Here is a 14,498-nt window from a genome sequence, read left to right on the forward strand (position 1 = left end):
GGGGCTCTTCACCAGGCTGGAGCATGCACAGCCGTGGGACGCTGCCCAGCATGGCCCCTCTCTGAGGACCTGGTGCATCGCGCTGCACCTGGCTGGAGGCCCCTCGGGCCGGCCGCAGGGCCCATGTGCAGAGGTTCAGGGTCCCCGACAGCTGCAGCGTATTCGCTTTGCTCTCATCCACCCACCACAGGCGAGCCAGCCACCTTCCAGCTCAGGGAACAAGTGCCATGTGCCAGTTTTAATTGAAATGGATAATGTCCAACTGGCAAAAATTAATCATCTGTACTTGCTTTAAAATGGAGAGTGTTTAGAAATATTCCTAATGCCTTTTAAAAAGTACTTCATGCCCATTTCTTGTGTGCAAAACTAGTGTCAAATGACGTCAAGTGGCTGTGCTTTGTCTGTGAAATGATGCACGGATTCTTCCTTGTGCTCAGTGACCTCCCTGTTTTAAATATATTTGATATTTAGGGGGAAAATATGTTTTCTGGCAGTTTCAGGGAGTTACCTGATTTGCGCAAGCTGGATTTTATGTAATTTTTCTGGTTTCGCCCCTTCATTGCTCCTTGCTGAACCATGAGACCCTAAAACCTGGGAGACGGACATGGATGTGCAGAACCCAACATGTCAGAACAGGGGCATCTGGCCCCAAAGCCACCAGAGCCCTGACGAGGCCGAAGGTCACCCTGTCACCACAGATGAGCCCCAGAGGCCAGGCGCCATTGCACCAGGCCACTCGCAGTGAGGAGCAGGCCTGTGGGCACCGCTGGGATCTGGCAGCAGCCCAGCCCGTGCCATGTGAGCAGCAAGCTGTCCCCTGGCCTCCGGCTGTCCCCGCCTGTCCCAGTCACGTTCACATTCCTTCCTGAAGAGGCCCATCAGCTGAGGTTTCTTTGATGTCATGGTGATGGTGGCTAAGGCCCAGGACACACGCATTCCTGCCTCCCAGGGACCAAGTGTTAAGCCTTCATGTCTGATATCTTCGAATTACGGATTTACTTCCCCTTGTGTCTATGGTCACAGATACTCTCAAACATCAAACCCTGAGGTGTTGGCAGTGGGTAGCACGCTTGAATTTGGAGGATTCCAGGAACCCGTTTTCATGTTGGTGGGATTGTTAAAAATAACTCCGTCTCTATATGATATTTCAGGGTCTGCACTGCTTTGTCCACAGACCGGGTATGCGGGGAAGGAGGCCCAGGCCCGAGGTCTGCGTGCCAGCCTCACTTCCCTGCTGGCCCACCGCAGGGCACAAAGCTTTCCCTAGCCTCCCAAAGTGAGCCGAACGTGGTGTTTGCCCCTGCAGTCCTGACGGACGACCAAGAAGCCCGGCCAGGGCTGCTCTGCCAGGAAACCCGTTCTCAGGACCAGCGTCAGTGTTTCTGGCCGGCCGCTCCCGCAGAAGGAGGATTGATGTCTTTATCATTTGCAATGACCCGACTGTGTCACAGAAAATTGGTGTGTCTCCCTGTGCAGGGGTCTGGGGAGGAGAAGAAGCAGGAATCTTCTGATTTTCATTTTCTTTCCTTTTTCCCACATTGAACTAATCTTAAATAACACAGAAGATACGATTTTCAGTGTTCGCCAAATTCAAATCTCCCTTCAAAGGTTATTAAGCCTCGATTAAAAGCCCTCAGTACTTAGCTGCATGACAGCATTGATACTAGCTTTTTCAGCCCCCTGCATCCTTCCCAGCACACACACCGATTTTCTCACTGTTCTGTGCACAACACAAATCATGATACAGAAATGGAGCCTTTACTGAGTGACTTAGTATGCAGCCTGCTCTTAGAAGTTCCCGGAAAACATTCATGTCTATGTTCTTGAAAAATCGTTGCACAAGAAACTGACTCGGAGGGTGACTACTGCCGTCGTCTCTCATGATTACGATGCAGCGTCAGGAGGCAGCAGCGGGCAGGGAAACGGGGGGTGCGTTCGCCATGCGCGCCACGGCCACGCGGACTGGACTCCAGGTCCTACCCCATCGCCCAGGAGCTCGGCTCGCCCGCATTCCGGGATGCTCAGAACCAAGATGCCAACCCACTTCTGACCCTGAGGCCGGTCCTGCTTTTACTTCACCGAACTTGGAGAAACTGAACACCTGAGTTTGACTAAGTCTTTGACGCATTCCGTGCCTTGCCCAGGATACAGGTAGAAGGCCAAATTCGCGGGAATGACGAAATTCTGACTGACTGGTTGAAATGTATTTTCCTGTTTGCGCTGAACTGCAGTTCCTTAGCTGTGTGACCTTTGCCAGGTTGCTTAACCTTCTGTCTTAACCAGGCTGGGGTTTTTTTTTTCCTTTTTCATTTGTAAAAATGATTACACCAGCTGCCCAGTGCATTTGCTGCACAATTAAAGACTCTGCTCAAGTGAGCTTGTCACGAATCTGCTTCTTTCTGGCCCCTGAGCTCTGCCGTCCCTGGAGGGGTCTGGCGTAGAGGTGGCTCCCCACGTTCCGGGCTCTGGAAGCAGCCGGTGACGGACGCCTCCACACAGGCCCTGGAGGGAGGAGGTGCTGGACTCTCCCTTCATCTGCTGCCTGTTGGTGAGGAAACCCCCCGTTTGGCCTAGAACATCTTGAGGTCAGAGGCCAGCAGTGGAAGCGCAGGTCTGGCAGGAGCCAGGACTGAGCCCTGGACCCGGAACGAGCCTCTGGACTCGGCTGACTAGGCCCCGCCTCCTGCAGCCGCTTGGATTCAGGGCGAGCACCGTGCCTGCTTCTGCGTCGCTCCCTCGTCCCTGTTCCTTGGAATGTTCTGTGTCCTACACGGCTCAGCAGTGTGCGGGTGTCTTGTCCCGAGGCCGGAGCCTGCCCCGAGTGTCCCTGACGGTCCTGTCCTGCATCCCCGGAGGTCACACCCCGCAGGCCCCGCTCTTACTCTCGCTGCTGTGATTCTTACGCATCAGACATCATCGCGGACTCCGCCCCTTCTCACCGGCCACACCTCCACTACTTTCAAGGTGAGGACTTGTCGGCTGATTTTTATTTCTGCAGATAGCACATCTGAGGATGTGAGATTCAGGGGGGCTCTCAGCCCTGCTGGTCACTCCTCGCTCTCCGCGGGTGAGGCGACCCCTCTGAGCCTGTGAGGTGACCTCCCTGGCAAGAACTTTTTTACGTGAACAAGGTAGTACCAGTGGGGTGAGGCAAGTGTGAGTCGCCAGGAGCCCGGCCAGCAGGCCTGCAGCGTGTGCGCCCGGGCGGCTCCCCACGGGGAACGTGCTCCGAGCCCCTCGGGGCCGAGGCCCTACAGCGCCGTCATCCGGGAGGCCGATGGGACAGCGTCGCGGGGCCCCGCTGGCCCGAGGTAAACGCCCCTCGTCCTCGTGCAGACGCAGACCGGGCCTCGAGCACCTGCTCGCCGTCACGCAGCGGGCACAGCGGCCCTGTCTGGTGCCCGCCCTACACACGCAGGCAGGGATCATCACGCTGTCTCATGTCTGCCTCCGTGTATTTGCTGATGTCTCACCGAGCACCTGCCGGGGGCCAGGCCTGCCCTAGGCTGGAGGGGTGGCACCCCCGCGGGGGCAGAGGCGGAGTGAGCACGGGGCAGGCCCGGGAAAGGTGCGGAACATCAGTCCCGACGAGCGAGCGCCCTGCGCGTGAGGTGCCGCCTCGCCTGGCCCAGCACCAGCCGCACGGTGCCTCACGGGCCCCCGGAGGACCGTCCCACTGTCCCTGCTGCCTCACACGTGCCGTGTCCCCTGTGAGCGGGGCCAACTTGGGATTTCACGACGGCCTGCGCAAGTGCCCCCCTCCCATGCGGACCTCCCCCTGCCTCCCCGAGGATGGGAGGCCGAGGTGTGTCCCCACTGCCGGTGGGACGCCGAGCCCCAGGGCAAGCGGCTGCCAGTGAGTCGGAAGCCGCGCCGGATCCAGAACCATTTCTCTCCCTCATGGAGCTGCGGGAGGGGGCGTGCACGTCAGCTGCGTGCTGGACAGGCCCCCTACATGTCTGCTGCAGCCCCGGGGCCCCGGGCAGAGCCCCCGCGCACCCGTGTAGGTGAGGGGCCCTGGCAGTGCCTGCCAGTCACCTCTGCCTCTTGAATGAACGAGAACTGTGTGTGTGTCCAGCATCTCTAAAAGCAGCTGCTGTTGAGCATCTGTTCCACATAATCTGGTTTTTTGCCTTGCAGTTATTTTAAAGAATGGTGCCGATCCCTCCCTCTCCTAAAGGGAGTCTGTGGGCTACTGCAGGTGTGTCCCCAGGGGCCGCCATGGAGCCCGAAGCCCCAGCTGGCAGGACGGCATCCAGGGTTGTGCACAGGCGGCTCCAGCCCAGCGCGGTGTCCCCTGCTGCAGGCACGCAACCCTCCACTCACCAGGGAAAGGACCTCTTGTCCCCGGCCCTCTGCGTGCCCGCAGCACTGTCCAGTAGTTGGCACCAACTGAGCAAGCAGGTGGTGTCACCATCCCACGGTGTCACCTCCCCCACACAGTGTCACGTCCCCCAGGATGTCACCTCCCCACTGTATCACTTCCCCTGCGGTGTCCTAGGAGCCACACTGCCCTGCTCATGCCCATACTGAGCGGAAGCCCCTCACTGGGCAGGGCCACCTGCCCCCATCCTCCTCCAGGTCTCAGACCCACATACCGGCTGGTCTGTTTTGATTTGCTGCTTCTAAGCTAAGCGGTGTTAAAATTCAAGAGACTCCATCACATTCTTTGGAGAAAAGGTTTGAAATGAAGCTTGAGAGAGCTAGACCCAGGATAAAAACAAGTGTGTGTGTGCGTCTGTTTCTGCATGGGTGTGTGACTGTGTGTGTGCAGGCTCCTGACTGGGGTCTGACACAAGGGTGCTGCAAGGCGATGTGTCACTCTGACCTCCCTGGGGACACAGCAGTGCCTGTGTTTTCTTGCGTCACCTGCAGCCTCCCACGCCCTTAAGGGCCGGCCCGCATTCCTGGTCGTGGCTCGTGGTCAGCGGAGGACTGTGTGCAGGGCCAGACTCCGCACCCTTTGCTCGTTTGGGGCATCGACGCCTTCACACAGCCCTCCCTTGGCCTGGACTGTGTGTCCCTGAGGTCTTGGCAAATGAGGGCCCATGGGCGCACCACCTGGAGACAATTCGAACGTAAAACAACCCTGCTGTCCAATCTTATTGTGATTTGTTTTCCTCAGTGACAGTACAGAGAGCACACACATGTCCGTGTAGCTCATGGACACGGTGGCTCCCTTAGACCAGGGGCTGGACGCTCCCGTGGACACACGTGGCCCGTTGGGGGCCTGTGAGCGGGCAGGAAGGCCTGCAGCCCAGGGCTCAGGTCAGCAGCCGTCTGGGGAGCCCACGCCAGCCGCTGCACTGAGTCCTAGCCCGTGGGCTTGGCTAAGCATCCAGCGACCCCCAGGTGTTATAACTGAGGCCATGGTACGTTTCCAGATGGGCACTGAGTCACATCATACATGCGTCATGAGACACGACGAAGGGAAGTCTTGGGAGCTCCAGCTCGTCTGCTCAGGCGCCAGAGGTCTGCGTGTGTCAGGCGTGGGGAGGGAGGGTGCTGTACCCGGGGCTCCTAGTGGCCATATTCCTGGGGCAGTCTGGGCACATAAGCCTGGCTGTGGAGAACCCCTCTCTCCCTGGGATGGACAGGCCTGTGGGGAGCAGGCCAGCCGCACCGCTGTGCCGCCCTGGTACATTGCCTGACCTTTCTGAATTTTGCTTACATCTTCATAAGCAAAGGAAGATGATAATTTGTAGGCCTAGGGCTGTTTCCAGGGTTGAAGGCAAGGGTTGTAGGATGCACGGCCCAGTGACTAGTAAATGGATGGTGGCTCTGACCATTATCCTCGCTGGGACTGAGGCTTCACCCTATTCTGTGTTGTCCACACGTTTTTCTGCCTCCCTGGTGCCTTGTTACTGCCAGCCTCAAAGCAGAAGAATTCTGCTACTTTCCCCTTGATTTTTCAAAAGCCTGGATCCTTAGGAAGACTTAGAGCTGAGGAGGAGGCAGAAGGCAGCAGAGTAAGTGACGGAGCAAAGCCACGGTGATCGGGAGGGAACGCGGGACCTGTGTGTGGAGGGCGGCAGGCCCCACAGCTCATGTCGCAAGGCAGCCTGGGTGTGCTCCCTGGACTGGACCCTGCAGCCAGGGGGTTTTGGGGGCTCATCTGTGCACATAGGGCTGCCCCTCTCTGTCCCCAACACTGGCTGAGCCCCTGGGGACCACACAAGTGCCCTCTGTCCCACCGTGGCCAAGTCCACAACCCAAATCCACAGCCGTGCACCAACATCACACCCTGTCCAGGACAGGCCTCAGGTCCATGCTGGCGTCAGGACCCCACCCGTGCAGTGGCCCCGTGAAATGTGGCTGCTGGCCCATCTCCTGACCCATCGCCTCTGCACCAGGCTGCTCTGCTCTCCTGCCCAAGTCACCACTTGAAGAAACAAAACTAGTGCCACTTTACAGTTCACTGTTTCTACAGAAAATGGTGAAAGCTCAGAGCTCATCATTCGGGGCAAAGCAAACGCACACGGGCAAGCCCTCGAGCCCTGGGCAGGGCACTCTCGTCCAGCCCAAGCCACCCTTTTCCCACGGCAGCCGGGCTGTGGTGCAGCGTCCCACTTGGCGGCTTCAGGCTGCGCCCCACCCAGCGCCTGCTGTTCATGTCTGCGCCTCTGAGGCAGCATTTCCCATCCCCCTCTTGGTCACTGCAAGGCCATGTGCGCTAGCAGAAACCTAGTCAATGCCTAGGAGACTGTTCCAGATGCCGGGCCGATGTGGCCTGGCTGAAGCTGGAAAGATGAAGCGCCAGGTCCCAGAACCACCACTAAGACTATTGGTCAGGACAAGTCACCCATGACAGTGTGGCTGGAGGTGGACACAGCGGGTTCAGCTCGGCAATGGAGTGCATGGCGTCCAGGTCTCCAGGACAGCTGCAGGCCCCTGGCAGTGCGTCGGGCCGCGACCTCTGCCCAGCCAGGTGGGAACCCCGGCTGTGCATGGTGCTGGCCAGAACCGCCCTCCCTGACTTGAAGGTGGAGGAACGAGATGGGACACAGCAGCCATGCACCACAAGTGCCCCCCGGCTGTGACCCCTCAGACCCATACCCGGAGCCGCAGGCCAGTCCCTGCCTGAGGTCTCCTCGGGGACGCCGACACATGTGCCCCGGTGTGCCCAGTTCTCCCACATGCCCCGCTGCCCCCTCTCAGCCCTCGGAAATTCTTTTATTTTGACCCAAAATACATTTCTGTAAAACTTCCCTGGGGCTTCCTAATCCTCCATCTGTGGGAAGCGTATGTGCGCTTTAGAACCTGAAATGCGGCCCTGGGTGAATGGTTCTCAGTGAACACACACATTTCTCTGAAAAGAGGTCCCGTGGCCATAACTGGATCCACACGACCGGCTCGCGCAGACCCAGGCCTGGGAAGGGGGCCGGCTCAGAGGACCCTGGCTGGGTGTCCCTCCACGAGGCCCGGCGTCCTCACAGTCGCCAGCTCTACTGGACAGGAGACTGTGGGCCAAGTGGCCTTTCATAAAATGTTCCCATTTGTTATAAAATGTGAGGTAGATGATCTCAGAGAATTACTGTTGGCCTGGAAAAGGCATGTGCTTTTTAGAGGCTGATGCGGCCGGCAGACTGGTGCAGCAGAGGTGGGGACGGGCAGGGCTGAGGGGAGACAGACGGGGCTGCCAGCCCAACGGGCTGTTCCACCGACCCCCACCCTGTGTTGCTCTGGCCTGCAGATCAGAGTTTGCATGCTTGATCCTTGCCGTGGGGTGTCTTCCAGAGTGAGACCAGCCCTTAGGCAGAGGGGCCTTGGAAGGGTGGCCGTGTGGGAGGGGAGGGTGGTGCGGGTCCCCTGCTGTCTCTCCCCGGGGCTGGGAGCCCCCTCTGGGCTCTGGGCTCCGGCAGCTGTGCCTGGGCCTTCTGGTGTCCTAGAGGAGCAGGGGTGCGGGCAGTGAGGGGCCCGGCCTGCACGAGTCAGTCTGCTGGGAGCAGCAGGGGTGCCGGCCAGCTCAGCTACACGGTCAGCAGGGGCGAGGCCAGATCAGAACAGGAGGGGACACTCAGGTCCAGAAAACCCAGCCCCCTGCCACCGGCACACACACCAGTTCAAGGGCCCTGGGGCCCTGGGAGACAGTCAGGGCCCTGGAAGCCGCCTTTCTAGTTCTCAGGCCTTGGCAGGAATGCAGTGAGGGCAACATGTGGGCCACAAGGGCGGGAGGTGGGCGCCCAGGAGGAAGGGGTGTCAGTCCCGGGCAGAGCATGGGCTCTGAGTGGTGCTGGCCGTGTCTTCGCCGTTGGGACCCTGCTGACTGTCACTGAGATGTAGCAGGTCACTCTCCACGTGTAACCCATGCAGCAGGGAGGGCAGCGCTCTCCATAGGCTGGGACCACGGTGCATGGCCCAGGATTCTCATGGTTCCCTGAGTGGTCTTGAGTCACTTGGGCCCCATTTGCCCTTGGGCGAGTGTGACCAGGGCTGGGTGAGGACAGCTATGCACACCGGATGTGGACCGTGCCCCGCAGGACAGAGGGTCATGTCCGGGATGTACCCTAGCCCAGCCACAGAGAAGGCCTGTCGTGTGGCTCCTGAGCCCCGAGGCCGGATGAGGGCGTGAGCCTGGCCCCTGTTGTGGATGAGGGGCTCTCTGCAGCCTCTCTCGCCCCCCTTTCTGCCGTCTCCGCATTTCTGGAGTATGTCTCCCCCCTCCCCCCGCTCAGTCCACTTCCCTCCAGCCTACCGTGCTTGCGCATGTCAGGCTGTGGGGCGGCCTCTGGCTTGGCTCAGCTCCTCCTTGCCCGCCCCTGCCCCACCTGAAGGACATGTGCTCTGGCTTCTGAGAAGCCGCAGCTGAGCCCCCACTTACAGACGTCCCTGGGCGGTGGCCCCACATTCTGTAGCTGAGTTCTAACTCCCAGGCCTGGGGAGGCAATTTTGTAGTAAAATACATGGTAAAGTGGTGTTTTGTGGGCCTTGGGGGTTAACCCATCTGAAGAGTCCTCACAAGTGTGAAATCTGTCACCTCCAGGTCAGCGTTCTCCCAAGAGGGAGAAGGAGGTGGTCAGACACCACCGTCTACATTTCCTAGGAAGGTGTTAGTGACCTGCAGCATTTTGCAAACAGGATGAGGAAACATAAACAGCAAACCACCCCAGCGAGCTCGCCCCAGAGGGCGGAGTCAGCCAGCAGCTACACCGCGGCTCCCTCGGGTGTCAGGACCGGCAACAGGGTCTCCTGCTGTAATGACAGGGGTTTTTGCTGGGGGTTCCCACCCACTTAGAGAGTTTGCAGCAGGAGGGAGCCCAGGGCTACTTACTTGGATATCTGGGGCGCTATCACGACCCCTGCTAGGAATTCAACCCTAAGGACACTAAGGGGGAGGCCTTTTGAGGGAAGGACAAGAGAAGGGGGTATGTGAAGTTTGATTTTAGGGTCGTCTGAGGTCATGGAGAAGCAGCTGTGCATGAAATTCAGGGACTTGAAACTCGGGCTAACCACGTGGGTGCCGCCTCCATCAGCACGCACTCAGGACAGGACGCTCAGGACCACGTGGGCCCTAGAAGACGGCCAAAGGCCCCTGCGGTCAGAGCACGCGTGGGTGCCTTCCCTCTGTGGAAGACGACATCGCAAGAGTCCAGGCTCACACTTCGCACATGCGCGCTCAGCTGGCCCAGGAGCAGGCACTGCGGGCCATCCTGCCCACACCCGACGAGTCACCTTGGTCAGGCGGGCGACGTCCGCGAGCCGCCTGTTTCTGGATTTGCACCACGACTCCATGGTTTATCCTGCACAGCCTCCCTGCCTGGGTGCTCAGGTGCCCAAGGAGCTGGGGTGCCGCAGAGCAGCCAGGGCCACGTCCCATCCCCCTCGGGCGCGGCCCTGCCTCCCCAGTGACGGCAGCATCCACCCCTGTTTCCTCCAACGGACAGGAAGCTTGGTCTTGCGCTGAATCTGTCCAGCCAGGGTTCAGTGGGCACTTTAACAGCATTTAATCCCCCATTCATAGTCAGGAAGCACCGCATTTATTTCGGGCTTCCCCACCTGGCTCAGGTCCATGGTCTTCTACACGTTTTGCACATCTTTTTTAGATGTGTGCCTTATTTTATGCTAAAAGCTGGTTTTAAAAACTTCACTTCTCCGTTGCATATTTTGTATACGGAAATGCAGTTGGATTTGGGATGTTGGCCTTGGTCCAGTAGTCTCAGTGCATTCAGTTATCAATCCTAACAGCTTCTTAAAAATGTTCTTTTGGACCTTCAACCCAGACAGTCTTCCTTCCCCAAGATGGTGATGGTTTTACTTCTTTGCAAACCTGCATGGGGCCGGGCACCCTGCCTGGCGGTGGCCTGGAAGGTCTCAGCTGGGTGCTGACGTGCCGGTGCTGAGGCTCTGCCCTCATGTGCGTGCAGTTGGTGATGAATAATAGTTGTTTATTTTTTAATCCAAATATTAAAGGAAACAGGGTTATTTTTCTGCCTTTTAATAACCCTTTAAAAATATCCTCCTTGTGGTGCGTCATTGTCCAACTTACCCTCTCAAGCAGCCACGTGGTTCTGTCAAAAGTTCCCGGACCTCGGTCTGTCACTTCCGGCGCTGAATGTAAAATCTGGACCGCTCGCCTGCTCTCCTTGGTGTCAGCAGTCACCGCGTTTGCGATGCCCGTGTGTAGCTGGATGGTCCTGGTCATGTCACCGCTTGGCCGTGTTTGCACATGGTGAGGTGTCCTTCATGGACTGACCACACTCCTGTGTGAAGTGCCCTGACCAGCTTCGTGTGATTCCTTCCAGAGTACGCTGGGCTCAGGAAAGGGGGTGAAGTTTGGCAGAGTGAAGTGGGGATGCCTCGTGAGCATGCTCTCCGTCCCCAGACATGTGGCTCTCCCTCTGAGCCCTGTTCACACCACCTCCTGTGCGAGTCGGCTTGTCTCGAAACATTCAGTGTGTCGCCACCTGATCTGGGAGGTAGGGCTGTGATGTACAGGGCAGTCCAGGCACCACCTGGGGCAGAGGGGCCATTGCTGGTGTTGACACTGGCCTGGGCTCGGCAGGCCTGAGATGTTTTGTTTCACTCCTCAGTCTGGCTGACGCAGATGCACTGAGGGGGCCACAGGTGTGTGCTGTCCCCAGGGGGAGTTAACATTCTGGGAGTGACTTGCAGAGTGGCCTGTTTTCCCAGCAAGGACGTCAGCCGGGCTGGGTGCAGGTCGGTGGGTGGGGGAGCAGCCTCTCCCCGGGGGAGAAGCTTTGGACCTGAGTGGCCTGAGCTGCCCCCTCCTTGGAGTCCCACAGCTGCAATCACGGAGCAGCTGTCAGGAAGCAGGAGAGACGCTGAGTGACAGCTGCAGGCGGGGCCCCTCGGGGTGGTCAGCTATCCCAGTCACGCGCCGGCCAGAGCCACCGGCCACGTCCCCGCACGAGCTGAGCACATCTCAGGGCCACAGGGATACCTGGCATGGTAGCGGGGCCCCAAGCACTCCTGCCCAGCAAGTGTCGGGCCCAGGGCAGGCTCAGCACAGTGACTCCGGGAAGCCCCCTGGCCGTGGCTCACTCTCCTGGCTTCTGGGTTTTCTGTTCCTCAGGGGTGCTGCAGGGGGCTCCCCTCGCCTGTGACGTCAGGTCTGCCCTGTGATGTATGCAGTGTGTGCACACATACGTGCAGAGGCACATGTGCACACACACATCCTGCAAGCCCGAGAAAGGCCAGCTGGCACGTGATGTGCCCTATGGGGAGCACACTGGGGCTGGCAGCCTCTTGTCACCGTGGCCGCCCCGTGACCTCAGCTGCTGGCCTCTCCACCTGCCTGCAGTTGAGGTTTGCTAATCAACATGGGGACAGTTTCTCCCCGTGAAGTAGGTGGTGACTGAGAACTGTGAGCAGGTGTGGGGATGTGGGGCTCCCCCGGGCCTGGAAGGGGGCCTGGGATCTTGCCCACCCATGGCCTGACCCCTCTGGTGGGGCCTGGGATCTTGCCCACCCACAGCCTGACCCCTCTGGTGGGGCCCAAGCCCTGCTGCAGCCCCCTCCGCAGCCTCTGCTGTCTGACCGCCACCAGGTGACAGGCTGCTGTTACTAGAGGCCCAGCCTAGGGGCACCTTGCCTGGTGGAACCTCAGCCACGTGGCAGCTCCCACATGATGTGGACTGGAGGCAGAGCCCCGGAACAGGGCTGGGAAGGGGTGCCAGGTCCCCCCGCAGCCAGTGTGGGGACAGGAGAACGGGCAGCTTGCAGTGCAGTGTCTTGGGAGTTGACGAGGGGCTGGCATGTGCGGCAGAGGCCTGTGTCCAGGGAGAGTCCACGAGATGCTGGCCCCCTGGGGTGGGAAGACAGGGAGCTTTCCTTAGCCGGCACTGAGCACAGTGGGTCCCCAGGAGGCCCTGATGCTGCTGCGGATGAGGTTCTGAGGAGGTACCAATGGTTGAATGTGGTTGTAAGTATAGTCCTGACCTGATAGGGTGCGTGGCCTTGCAAGAAGACGGCGGGAGCCACCTGTGGATATCATGAGGCAGCCGCCCACAGGCAGGAGGGCCCTCTCCCGGCACCGGTCTGGGGCACCCCACCCTGGGCTTGGTCCCAGAGCCGTGAGCAGCTGCCCCACTGAGGCAGCCGTGACAGAGGCGGGCAACTAGGAGGCCATCCGTATAAATCGGTTTCTCCTACTTCTGGACGTCAAAGCCCCGTGGTCCTGCACGGGGTTCACACATACTGCCAGGGCCACACCCCCTGCAGCCCCACGCGGCACGCAAGGGTGGTGACGGCCCCCCGGCTGACACGGGGAGGCTCCCCCGTTCCAGGACCCGGGCAACCGGCAGCCACTGTAGGGGCAGGAAAGCCTCTGGCAGAGCGGCCTCCCCGGGCCCCAGCCCACGGGCACCAGTGGGGCTCTGCCTACTCCGCCATCCCCAGGCCCATTTGATGCCCAGGTCTCACCAGTCCACACAGCCCGGGAGCCCGGGTAGTAACAGCTTCTCCGAAACTGGAGTAAAGGTTCATTTCCTGAGACGTTCAAGCCCTTCCAGCTTTTCCCAATTCACCCCCAACCCCCTTTCCAGTGGATCTCCCCACTCCTTCCTGGGCACCAGCCAGTCGCATGAGGTCAGTTTTTCCTTTGCAGATTCACAGATACGGCGTCTGTAAATAACAAGCAGGAGAGGGGGGGTGTGGGGGCCGCGTGGGTCAGAGGCTGCTTCAAGGGCAGAGGATTTCTCCCAGTGGGTGGGTCCGTCTCCCCCCGGAGTCAGGGCTTCATTTCAGCTGCGGCCTCAGGAGGCTCTGACCGCAGCCGGGTTGTGGCCTGGTGGGGGCCGTGGGGTTCCCCGGCAGACAGGGCATCTCCCGGCATGGCGCAGCCCTTGCTCCCAGCCGTCGGCGAGCAGACGGATCGGACAGTCCCAGGGCCTCTGGTCCAGAGACACTCTCTACAGGGCAGGGCCAGTGTCAGTGGGAACGACCTCCCAGCCCCTCCTGCCCAGGAGCTGGTCACCTCAGCTGGCACCTTCCCGACTAGTGGGTGGGCGTGGAGCGCACCCTGCACACACTCTGGCTGGAAAAGGTGCGAGAGTCAGAGCTCCCAGCACGTACAGGCGTCGCCTCCCGGCGGGACGTAGGCTCAGGCGGCTCTGGCCGACCGCCATCCGGGTGAACATCGCTTCTCCAGTGCCGAGGCAGAGGGGAGCAGATGCGGAGGCTGCCGACCGAAAACACCCCCAGCAGTGTGGGCGACTCCGTCTCCTCCCAGATGTCTACGGCCCAGGTCCCGTTTTTAGAGCCTGGATGAGTTTTTATTAAATTGCAGAGCTTTTCTAATGCTAAGATATTGCCAAGCCTGGCGTATGGATACCGTTTGCAAAGTCATGTTACCACATTATTATTACAACAATAACATTGCTGCAGCCCTGCACGGAGCCCAGGAGCAGTGCAGGCCGTTGCGGGGAGTGTCTGCAGCCCACACAGGACGGCCAGCTCAGCTAGAAATGGCCAGGGACGAGGTGGGTGCTGCAGGTATGCCTGCTCTGGCTGCCCCCCCTACGGGCAAGGGTGTAACAGCTCATGGGCACCTCCATGCCCAACACCCTGGACAGCCACTGCCCTGGCCACAGACCCACTGTGCTGCCCACAGCCCCTCCCATATGGCAGCCAGGAAACTCCTGACGATGTCAGACTCCAAGCCAGTCCTTGCCAGGCTTTCTAGAGGTTTCTGAAGGTTTGGGGTGAAGGGCCACACTCCCCCTGTGGGAATCACCTCCCAGACCCCATAGGGAGCTGCCCCTGCGGGCGCCTGGCCAGCTCCAAAAGCTCAGGCCACTCCCCTGTCGTCCTGTCCCTTCTGGCACCCACTTGGCCTGATGCAGTCTGTCCAGGCAGCCCGGCCCCACAGCCACCCACCTCGACACAGTGACTGTGGCCTGGCCACCAAGTACCCTCTGCTTCTTGTCCGTCACCCTGTAAACACTCCCTGCTCCAGCCACCCACAGTTCTCTGAGTGCGGGCCATCTGAAGTGTTAGGTTGTGTCCCCTACACTGTCCTTTTTAATCACGTTTTAGCA

Source organism: Manis javanica, chromosome 1 (genome assembly GCF_040802235.1).
Source record: "Manis javanica isolate MJ-LG chromosome 1, MJ_LKY, whole genome shotgun sequence".
In the NCBI taxonomy this organism is placed as follows: domain Eukaryota; kingdom Metazoa; phylum Chordata; class Mammalia; order Pholidota; family Manidae; genus Manis; species Manis javanica.